Genomic DNA, 12,399 nt, shown 5'->3' on the forward strand with positions numbered 1-12,399 from the left:
ATCAGAACAGACAAATATAGGAAGCCATAAGAGAGAAAGGCTCCATGCCTGGAACTGAGGTGACTGTCACCCAATTAAGGGTTATTAGCTCAGCTGAAGAAAGCCTGAGTCACAGACGGAGGTTGGGGAGTGGTCAGAGAAGCTGAGATAAAGGCTAGACCTGCTCCCAGTCTATCTTTTAAGAACTTCTTGCAATGCTCTTGCAATAACCAGAACTATAGCTTGCTTTTTTTTTTTTTTTGTGGTACGCGGACCTCTCACTGTTGTGGCCTCTCCCGTTGCGGAGCACAGGCTCCGGATGCGCAGGCTCAGCGGCCATGGCTCACGGGCCCAGCCGCTCCGGGGCATGTGGGATCTTCCCAGACCGGGGCACGAACCCGCGTCCCCTACATCGGCAGGCAGACTCTCAACCACTGCGCCACCAGGGAAGCCCTATAGCTGTTGTTTTAATGCTACAGTTTAAAGATAGTGACAATGTTCTGAAGATGGCTTTGTGAAATTAACATTGAAATATCAGTTACTGTGTATTACTGGATTTGAGCTTATAGTAAGAATAAATGCTAACATTAATTGAGTGCTTACAATGTACCAGCCTTAGGAAATACCACGCTAAGTGCTAAGTGCTTTCTATGCAGGGTCTTCTTTAATTCTCACAACACCGCTGTGAGGAGATGCTACTACGCCATTTCACAGATAAAGCCACAGAGACTCAGAGAAGTGAGGTGACAGGTAGAGGCAGAATTGGAAGCTGGAGGCAATTTTTGACTGCAGAGCTCTTGCTCTTCCTCCCTGAGAGTAAAGGGTCTGCCTCTGGTCCTGGCTGACAGGGCAGTATTTGAAAGCCAAAGACTTAGCAGACGAAGAAAGGGCCAAGGTAGGAAAAAAGGGCACAATCTGAGGTTTGCTCTGGGGAAGGGGAGGTGAGAAGTCTTTGTTATGCTTACAGAGAGGGTGCAGAGGAGTTAAGAGACTTCCTAGGATGTTAGGAGCCTGGATATAGGTACCTCTGGGACAGGCATTTTGAACAGAGGAGAGGTACAATGGCTGGATGGTTGGATGGAAAGATAGGTAAAAGGATGGCTACTTAGAGGGATGGATGCACAAATGATACCGATTGCTTCCAGTTTCCCTCTACAAGGTGGGCTGACCTGGCTTCATGAGGCTCTTATCCTAGGAACTGGCTCAGAACCAAGCACTTGACTCTGATGAGTTTGGTTCTGTTTTATAAAATAAAATAAAGTCCCTCGTCATATATGGGTAGTCAGGTCCCCTCCTCCTTCCATAACATTTTTCCGATTTTAAAATTAACATATATTTATGGAAAACTGTTGGGAAATATAAAAAAAGGGGGGAGAAGAAAACAACCTTATTACCCAGAAATACCACTGTTAACATCTAGTTTACCTCCATTCTTCTTGTGTACATTTTGAACCTGGTTGTCATATATGTCTTAACATATAATACAGATGCAACTTTGTCTTATCTTTTTTTTCACTTAAAATTGCAGCATAGGGCTTCCCTGGTGGCGCAGTGGTTGAGAGTCCACCTGCCGATGCAGGGGACACGGGTTCGTGCCCCGGTCCAGGAAGATCCCACATGCCGCAGAGTGGCTGGGCCCATGAGCCATGGCCGCCGAGCCTGCGCGTCCGGAGCCTGTGCTCCACAACGGGAGAGGCCACAACAGTGAAAGGCCCTCGTACAGAAAAAAAAAAAAAAAAATTGCAGCATAGACATTTTCACAATATTATAACATCCATTACATGAATGTATTGTGATATACTTAATCAGTTTCCCACTGTTAGGCATTTAGATTTTTCTTGGTTTTTTACTGTTTATAAATAATGATTCTGTGGACCTTTTTTTGTGTGTGTGCATAAAGCCTTATTCACACTTCAGATTATTTTAGCCTAGGTTTCTAGTACTGCAATTGCTGGCTAAAGCTACAAACACACCAATATATTTTAAACCCCAGAACATCATAATAACATTTTTTTTCTCTTTTAAATTTCATGTCTTCCCTGCTCCCTGAAGGAAAGCTCCCATGGCTGCAGGATCAAGTCCAAGTTCCCAGGGGTAGCCAACAGGGCTCTTTATGACTGGCCGCTGCCTACTGCCCAATCTTACTTCCAGCCCCTTGCCCTGTGCCCCTCCCCTCCCCATACACCAAACTCCCTGGAATTCCCTGAGTATATTCACCAGTCTAGTACATATGTCTTCACATACACTGTTCCCTCTGCCTGTAATACTTCCTGTGGTCTTTGTCTAAACAACTCCCATTCTTCCTTCAAGGCTCATCTCAGAGGTCATGTTCTCTCACAAGTCTTGCCTGACACCAAGTCCAGTTGGGATGACCTGCTTTCCCCACATGGTACCCAGATCCCTTGTCTATCATAACACTTCCCACCCTGTCATGCCATCATTGGTTTCCTGAGTCTGGAACGCTAGACCAGGGCTGTGCAGACTTTCTATGGCCTTGGAATCCTTTATTCAAACACATATTTTATACTAATAATAGTTAAAATCTTTTGAGAATAAATGTGCCTGGCACAGTGATTGTACAGTGCCTGAAGCAAGACACATGCATCACTCCAGTTAATCCTCACAACAACTTCTTACAAACAAGGAAAACTGAAGCTTAAAAAGGTTAAGAGACCTGCCCAAAGTAGCAAAGCCATTGAATGTTGAAATAAGATTTAAACCTGGGCCTGAGCCTGAGCTCTTAGCCACAAAATTATACCTTTCTGATTAAAATGGAGAGGAGCCCCATGTGAGGGGGTCCTCAGACCTCTTGCAATTTTCTAAAAGCAGTTTGAAATCCACTGCTCTATTCTGGATCATCAGCTCCTTGAGGGGAGGGACTGTTTCTTATTTGCCTTTGTACTCCAGTATACAGGGCTTGGGCTCAGAAAATGTGTGTTGAATGGATAAATGAATGATTTTTCCCTTTTGAAGGCTATAGGCAAGTTACTCTTTTATGTATACACTTTACTAGCTTTGTAGTAAAAGCAAGAAATAGGAGCCTGGAATGGCTTGCTGAGTGGGAGAGCATCAAAGCTCATTGGACAGATGTCAAGTTGTGTCCAGGCTGATAAGACTTCTCACAGCCAGACACCTGGGGCCAGTACAAGGCTTGGGAGGTGGGCATTAGTACTTCAGGAAGATGGGGCAATTTCTGGATGAAAGGTTAGACAGTTCAATTCTTGCCAGACACAGTGATTAGTCTGGTCCCTTTCATCAGAATTCAGCTCTCTCCAGCACGGTAAATGGTGGACTAATTAGGCATCTGACTTACTTGATTTCCCATGGCTAAGGCCAATTTCTGAAATGCAATATGCTATTTGATGTACCAGCATGAATTCTTCCTTGGCTCAGGAGTCTCCCAACAGTAACAACCAAAAATAACTCTTGGAAAAGTTCCACACACATTGAACACAAAACACCCTAAAATGTAACCTGTAGTCTGTCATAGGCCAGCTCAGCTGAGCCTCTAATGCAGTGGCAGGCTGTGTGCAGATCCCAACCTGCTCTCGGTCCAGGGGCCTGGAAGGGAGAAGGGGAGGAGTTTGCTGGAGGGGTGAGAAATGGGTGGGGTAGGTGAATTGGAAAAGTTCCTGGAAGAGATGACCTGGACTTAAGCTGGAGTGTTCGGGTAAGTGTAAAGAGGTTATTCCCAGAGTGTCAGGCTGTCCACAGAGACCCCTTCTTAGCTCACTGTGGCCTGGATAATTGGGTGCTCATGGGATAGGAAAAATGGGGAAGCACGCTTGGTCTAACCTAGAAACCAGGGTAAGCGGAACAGATACGGGCAGCAGAGAGGGGTGAGGAGAATAATTTTAGAATTTGCAGATTTGTGACGGAGATCCTCATGGCTGGATTCTAACATTCTGGAATTTTCAAATGTGTAAGCTTGAGAAGATTCCATATGTGAGAGCATTTTATGACAAGGGATTAGCAGGGGCAAAAAATGAAGGAAGGAAGATGAGTCCATGGAAATGCAGCATGGTGAGAAAGTTGCGGAGGTCGATTTCTCTGGGATGTTTCTGTGCTATATTGATAAGGGGCAATGGGTCAGATGAGGGAGCTGCCAAGATCTCCCCAAACCATCCTTGAGGACCTACCAAGCGTGGGACCCTGCCAGGTGATGGAGATGCACGCTGGAAAAGATGGAGCTTCTATCCTTGAGAAGCTCAGCGTAAAGGAGGCAGGAAACCTGTCACTAAAACACAGCATGATGTGCGCTTTAACCGGGAGGTGTGCCCAGCTCTGCGGGCTGCCTATAGACATCCAAACAACTACTCTTCCTGAGAACTGCATTTCAATCAATGCTCAAGCTGCCAGGTAGTAGCCAGCCCTGCCCAGGGCAGCAGGGAGGTGAAGGCAGATCCTTTGCACGGGAGGGGTTTGCAATTTAGCTGAAAAAATGGAACATATAGTCAGAGGAGATGCTTCTATGGCACCAAGCCCATGGAATACACTCTATAAATGTTGATGGAATAAGCCACTAGGAGACAGAAGCAAAGTCTATCAATAGAAGAACAAAAGAACAAAACACTTCATGGGCCAAAGTGTTCAGGGAAATCTTAGAAGCGGTGGGGCTGGAGGTGGGTTCTGGAGAAGGGGGATTTTGAGAGTGGCTAAGCTTGTCTCTTGACTTGAATACTTTTCCTTCTCTTTATTCATCAGATTCCCACACATTCTTCAGAACACTGTGCAGATGCTCATTCCAGGTTCTGATGAGTGGATTTCTTCTTACCCGCCTGTCTCTCCTCTCTCTCTCCCAACACACATTCATGGCAGGCCTGTGCCCTCCCTGCGTTGGGTGTTAGGGATACAGAAGTGACCAAGGTGAAGTCCAGGGCCTTGGTGAGATCACAGTCCGTGGTGGGCTATAAGAGCTGAAGGTGGGGTTGGGGACAGTGAGGTAAGTGCTGTAATGACGAAATGCATAAAATCCCAATAGCTCCATTTTTAATATACCTACTACTGAGTGTTATTTATATACATATTATCTTATCCTGAGAGAACTCTCATGAGATGGGCGTTGTTGATCCCAATTTACAGATAGGGAAAATAAGACACAGAGAGCTTAACTGACCTGACTCAGAGGGAAACTTCTAGAAGCTTTGCTGGTCCCCATGCAGTTGAAACAGTATGTATCTAGTTAGTTGGTGAGAGGCATCCAGAATCTTTCATGAAAAGATGTCAGAGAAATTGAAGGAAACAACCAGCTTGACAGGAATATTGCTCTGACATGAGAGCTCCATCTATCCACCCTGCTCGCTGCCAGAGTCAAAGCTATAATCTAGAGAGGTAGAAAAACCACACCTTTTATCATAGGGTGAAGTTGCCTTTTAGAAAAGTAATGACTTCTCTTAAAATTCCTTAAAGTTTCATAAACCATCTCAAACTGTTGTAGGAAAATCTGTAAAAATTGCATGAACTCAGAGCACCCTGTGTTCTCAGAGGCCCCTGTACAACATCACATTTACTTCCAGCCTTTATTTCCATATTGAACCTTTCCCCTGGTGGCTATTTACTGACTTCCTGGGCCATGCTGCTAGGAGTGGAAAAAAACATTGGAGTAGACCCACATGTGTGATCTATGGTAGTGATGTGAGTGCATTGCACCTACTCCTCTTGAAACCTTTAGCAGCTGGGGTAGTCTGGACATTTCCACAGGGAATTCCTCTCCATGCTGCCCCACGGCAACAATCCTTCCTCACCTTTACAAAACGCTTCATGTTCACATAATGGGGTGTCTCTCTCCAACTTGCGAGGTAAGCAGGTCAGGGACTGTTCTTCCCTTTAGCAGATGGGCACACCAAGGCTCAGGAAACTAACATTTATGGAGCTTCTGCCATGTGCTGGGCACCTTCACAGGCATTCACTCTGGGGATGCTTCCTGTGCTTCCCTGCAGCAGCCAGGACTTCTGTGCCTTGTCATGAAATCCTGCCCAGCAGTGGAGCGTACACAACCAAGAAACAACTCCAAGATGACACAGACTTGGAGCCAGAAGGGCCCTGTGGAGATCATCCTTCAATCCCTACAGTGTACAGATAGGGGGAAATGAAGGCCCAGAGAGGGGGAGAGACACTTGCCTAAGAGCACCAAGCAAATCCATGGTTCAGCCACTCTGATGGGGAGGTTACATTCCCCGCAAGGCCCTCTTGCTGCCACAAAGATCAGCCCACATAGTTTTAGCTTCTCCCTGCAGGGGACCTCTGGGATAATAAAGTCATAGATGTGGGGATGAAACAAACATCTGGGAACCCATTGTCCAGATTCCAAAGTTCCTGAGGCCTTTGTGAGACGGTTTGCAAATGCCCCGGGGATGTGGTTTTCAGCTGGGGTGGCACAGCCTGCTCCTAAGGATGGATAAACATCCTGCCATGGGGGCAAAGAATTATCTCACCCCAGATGCCACGGCTGTGCCTCCTGCTCTCCTGGTTTCCTCCTAAGTGTGTGTATGGGATGCGGATGGGACTCCTCCAACCTTCTCCCCGGTACGCCCGTCCTTCCCCAGGTGGACTTACCCTTCCACCAGCAGGGTTCTCCCCCCAGACTCTCAGGTGCAAACATGCAGGTGCCCTGTGGATTCTAGTGAGAGTCACCATCTCAGAGCCTTCTGGTCTGGTGACCAGAGAAACCTCTGTTCACCCTAAGAAGAGACCTCTTGGGCTATTTCCTTCTTTTTTAACTGAATGTGAAACTGTGCTGGCTGTATGTTTGTGTACCTATCCTTTGTGTGACTGTGTATAACCATATACTTGTTTGTGTCTATCTCTTATTTACCATGTTTATGTTTTTACATAAAAATATTTTCTGATTTATGTATGTGAACATGTGCATTTTCTGCATATTTCTATGTTGTGTGCGTGTGTTTTGTGTGTCGTGTGAATGAGTGCTTGTCCTGCATGTGTCATCCAACCGTGTCGCCGACCACTCTGTTTGCACATAAATGTGTGATAATTTATTTATTTATCTGACAGAAAGAGAGCAGTTTATCTTGAGGATTACAGGAGGCGAGCAAGGAAAAAAACCCCAGCCCTGTGTTGCTCTGTTTGAAAAACTGCTCCGTGTTGTTATGGCAGCTAATTTTCCTTAAATGATTTAAGGAAACGGATCTGTGTAAAAGAGCTGCAGCTGAGTTGTTATAGCAACACAGGCCTTTCTCCTCTAGGAAAAGGCAGGGAATCACCCCAGAGCATAGAGACTTCTCAACAAAGCAGCCCTGGGCTCTGAGGGACTCACGGGGCCGAGGAGAGGGCAGGAGGGGACGCATTCACCTCCCATGTCCGTTCCTGGGCATCCTCCTTGGCAGCAGCCCTGGCCACGCTCAAGTTTGGGTCTCATCGTCTTTCACCTGGACCCCTGGCATCAGTGCCTATCGGGCACTCTTCTTCCGCTTAGTCTCCACATTGCAGACCTAGTCACTTTCTAAAGCATCTATCATTCAACATAATATTCTCTCTGGTGCCGTGTTCTGTGCTCCGCCCTGGATACACACAGGGCACGTCCTTGAATAGCATGTCAGGGACGTTGGCCTTTATCCCACCAATAAGGGGGAGTCATTGGAAGGTTTTAAGCAGGGGAGAGAGCCTCAGGTGGATTTAAATTTTAGGATGTCTCTAGGGTTTCTAGACTGGGGGACGGAATGGACTGAAGTACTATTTATTCATCGATCTCTCTCCCTCGCTCAAGCGGTTTTGATGGCTCTTCAGTGATGGTACTGATTCTCAAGACTGAGAGAGCTTGTGTGCCACAAAATTCCCGACAAGCAGCATTTTGTTCCACTGCCTTAATTTTTTTACAGTTATTACACTTCAATTAAAAATCAGATTAAAAAAGGGCCTAAGACTTTGATTTTAATGAGAAGAGAGCATTGGACCACAGGAAGAAGCCACATTCCTTGCCCATGAGCTTCCTCACAGCTGCCCTGTTGTATATGCTGCTTACCCACCCCAGCAGCTGAGCCCTCCCACCTCCATTCTGTGGCTCAGCTTGCCCTGGAAAGCCCTCTCCCCTTTCTCTGTCACCTCCCTTGTCCCTAAACCATAGCCACCTGATAAAATATTTCCCATTCCTAAAGGTCCAGTCCAAATTACTTGAAGAAACTTCCTTGGATCCCCCCGGGGACGCAAGAATGTGTGTGCGCGCGCACACACGCACACACACACACACACACACACACACACACACACTGGATTAATCTCCCCTAGCCCCACGTTTCCAAAGCGCTACATTTTCTCTGCTCACCTTCCTCACTGCCTTGGATTAAAATTGTCCATGAGGGTCTGGCCTTCCCATCAGATTGTGAGCTTCTCCTGGCCTGACATCCTGCCCCATTAATCTCTGTAACTCTGAGGTTACCCAAGGGTCTTGCGCAAGGTAACCTGCAGAGATTGTCCTAAACTCTCAGGTTCTGTCTCTGGGAGTTTAGGACAATCTCAGCAGGTTGCAGGGAAACCAAGGAAAGGGTTTGTGTGCACAAACCAGAGCCTTAAGGAGGGCATAGCAATGGTGGCAGCAGAATCCAGGACACTCTGAGGGGAAGGTGAGATGGGGGGTGTCTGTGGTCCAGTCGCTCCTTTTTATCAGGACACTCATAAAAACCAAGTCACGGAGGCTCTGGGTTTGCTTCATCATTTGCTCGGCATTTACATGGAGTGCCTGCTCAGAGCCAGGTCCCTACTGGGCACTGGGGACTGAATCAGACAGACCCTGCCCTGCGGGACAATCAATCACAACTGGTAAACAAGGGTCACACTACCCACAGGGAGCTGTCCTGGAAGTGGGGCATTAAACACTTTGTATCTGAGATCCAGTGGGTTAAAGGCTCCTTTGTCAAGATCATCGTTTAATATCCAAGTCCCGGAGAGGGGTGGAGGGTATAGTGAGCACAGGGCTAGGAAAGCAGCTTTGAAGTCAACATCATCATTAATGTGAAGACAGCAGGCCCTCGTTGCCAGGTGAGGGCACAGAGGGCTCATTCCAGGAGGTTCACTGCCGCTCCCCCTCAGCACCAGCACATCTGAAGCTTTTCCCCACGCTTACTGGCCCTCCTGGGTTCCCATCTCAGGAAGGGCACCCCCTCCACTCCACCGTCCAAGCCAAACCATGGGCATCATGCAGGACTCCTTCCTCTCCCATCAGCCACAGTCGCTCGTGTCTCCCTCTGTAATATCTCCAGACTCCCCCTCCTCTCCTCCCCGAGCAGCAGGTTCTAATGGTCCCCAGCCTCTAGCCTGGCACCCTCTGAATCCATCTCCTTCTAGGCACCAGTGGGATCTTTCTGAAATGCAAAACTGATCCTGTTACTTCCCTGCTTAAAATCCTTCAGTGGCTCCCCGTTTCCATGAGAATAAAGTCCAAATTTATTCTACCAAAGCCCTATATCACAGCCCCTCTTCTGCTCCTCTGTCTGTCTTCAGCACCAGCCACACTGAACGACTTGCAGCCTCCTGAGGGTGCCTCCATCTCAAGGCAGATGTTCAGATGCCTCCTCTGCCTGGAAAAGCCCTCCCTGCCCTGAGCATCCTTCACACATCAGCTCAGGTGTGGCTTCCTGGCCTCAGCTCCTTCTATGGCTCCCACCACCCCTGTGCCTCCCTCCACAAATGCACCTAGAATAACTGTCTGTAAATGGCTATTTCCACCAGGTTGTGGACCCCTTAAGGTAGACACCAGCTCTGACTATTCACAGCACCCAGCAAGAGGTTCCTCCCTCACCAGTTCTTTTAGGAACAACAGTGCTCACAGATATAGACCCTGCCCGTCAGCAAGGGTCTTTCTGATTCTCTGCTTGCTGATCCTGTGAGCAGAAGGCCACCAGGATGGAAGGTGTGAGGCTGTGAGAATTTAGAAACAAGGTCAGAAGCTGTCCTGGCAGTTTAGATAGCTCTGGGGTTGAGTGATTCTGATGATGTCTGTGATGGTGAAGAACGCATTTAATGCTATTAGGGCAGATGCCTGGGGCACTGCGGTGTTTACAGCTGGGCACACTGACTCTTGTAGTCAAATGTGAATTTGAATGGGATACAAATAATGTTTGTTGAGGATCTGGTACACACCCGGTACTGTGTTAGGTGCTTTCACATAGCTTTTTTTAAAACACCTCTCATGTTTCTTCCTTTAAAAAAAATTATTTATGTAGTTTGGCTGCACCAGATCTTAGTTGTGGCACGTGGGATCTTCGTTGCAGCCTGTGGGATCTTTAGTTGTGGCATGCAGACTCTTAGTTGCGGCATGCAGGCTTCTTAGTTGCAGCATGAGAACTCTTAGTTGTGGCCTGCATGTGGGATCTAGTTCCCTGACCAGGGATCGAACCCGAGCCCCCTGCATTGGGAGAAGGAGGAGTCTTACCCACTGGACCACCAGGGAAGTCCCTCACATAGCTTCTAGGTAGAGAGATAGTGTAATTTGTCATCCAAACAGGGATGCTTTTAAGAGTGGAAGGAAGTAATTAATAAATACTCCAGGACAATGGGTAGAAACCAGAACTGCCCTGGGCAAGCCGAAACTTTTAACCATCCTTTCTACAGATCACACTTTGTACATTCTTTTGGTAACCCTTGACACAATTTGTATCAGTATTTACTTGTTTAATGCTTCTTCTCCCACTAGATTGTAAGAGTTAGGGTTTTGTTCACTATTACGACTACAATGCCTGGTAGTTAGAAACTACTTGATAAATATTTGTGGAAAAAGGAAGGAAAGAATGGAGTAAGATTCTGGGCAGGGGGGTGGGGAAGAGAGGAAGAGACGGAGGGATCCGGGGTCCTGGTCCAGGTCAGCTTGGCTCTGATGTTAGTGCTCCACATCCTTGCTTGGGGCGTAAAGGAGTGGACTTTCAGGAAGAAGGCAGCTCCCACAACTCACTCAGCATTCAAGTGTGTTTACTAAGGTCCGACCAGGTGGTGATCAATCTAGTCATAGCACAAAGAATATCCTAATACCTCTGAAACTCGGCCTTGCCTGATCTGTATTCTGTGACAGGATCGAGTGCCCAGTTGCCTGGGAGCAAATCAATGACTTCAGATTGATGATGGCAACGGCAGGCTGATGCCTCTTCTCTTCAGCAAACTTGACGCCCCCCTTTCTGTTCCTCCCCCAGTTTTCTCCTCGGGGATTCATCTAAAACACCACTTTGTTCTGAGGCCCCCACTCTGTCACTTCTCCTGTCTCGTGTCTTTTCTTTGATTGTGCCTCGTTGTCCCCTCTGTGAATAGCTCTTTAGTATCTATAAACCATAATACAGTGGGCATAACAGGATTTGCCATGTTCAATCCAATGCAACTCAACAAATAGTTATTGAATAGCTATTATCAGCCAGATCAGAAAACATGTAGGGGCTGTCCTCTTTTAATTAAGAAGGTGGTAGAAGAAGGAGGTGTCATGATTCTATCAGGGAAACTACAGTTAACACCGAGGTCTGGGGGACAGAACCCAGCTGACAACAGACACCTCCTGAGCAATTCAGAAGCAGCATTTCTCTGCCAGGAAAGGTGGTCAGGATGGATCAAAAGTTCAGGGTAATAACGGGGTTTGGAGAGTATAGCTAACACCTTCTTTTGTAGACAAGGAGGGATGAATTCGAGAAGGAATCAGATATACTAAAGCTATGGCTATGTAAGCCCTGACAGCAACTGGGTTATAAAAAGACCTAGGGAAGCAAAGCTCACAGAGGAAGACAAAGATGGCAGTTGAGTTGAGATAACTACTTTGCACCTAAGAACTTACTTACTTTTTCGTTAATCCTTGCTCTAATATATACATTTGTTTTTATGTACACAATTCTGCCTGGTCAATACATATTGCTCTTTAATTTAGGGTATTCTTATTGGTATCTTCAAAGAGAGTGAATAGAATGAGGTACACGGGTGCATCACTGAAATACCCCAACTCTGGGATCTTTGCTGTCTTAGCAATCACTGTCTGTCACCTGATGGCAGTCAAGGGGTCATAAATCACAGTCATCAATGTTGGAAGAGACTCACTCAGATGTAGTCTCACTATAATGTCTTCCAAACAATTGAGTCTCCTCCATGCACTATTCTTGACAGTGTCATTTAGCTTCAAGTTGAACACTTTCAGTAACGCCAAGTTCACAGGTCACACACCCACTCCATCCTCAGGCAGCTCTAATGGTTAAGAAGTTTTATTTCTCTATAGACCTTACCTCTTGCTTTGGCCTCCACCTGGAAGATGTCTGACTATCCTCCTTCATAACTCTTCAGAGAGAATGATGGTGGTTGGCCTCCTTTCTTCTCTAAGCTATGAAACCCCAATGTCTTCTCCTATTTCTCACAAAGTTGTGTCCCTGCGAGCAAACTCAGTGTGCACATCCCCATTCCCTTTCTTTCTGGAATAGCAGGCTCTCTTCTCTACGAACAGATTCA

General features: G+C 46.8%; 1 protein-coding gene across 1 annotated transcript in view; it reads right to left on the bottom strand.

The window, feature by feature from the left end:
- AGBL4 (AGBL carboxypeptidase 4) overlaps positions 1 to 12,399 on the bottom strand; it is a gene marked incomplete at both ends in the record, with an annotated part of 1,416,455 nt that overhangs the window by 95,284 nt on the left and 1,308,772 nt on the right.

This window comes from Hyperoodon ampullatus (assembly GCF_949752795.1).
Source record: "Hyperoodon ampullatus genome assembly, chromosome: 2".
Lineage (NCBI taxonomy): Eukaryota > Metazoa > Chordata > Mammalia > Artiodactyla > Ziphiidae > Hyperoodon > Hyperoodon ampullatus.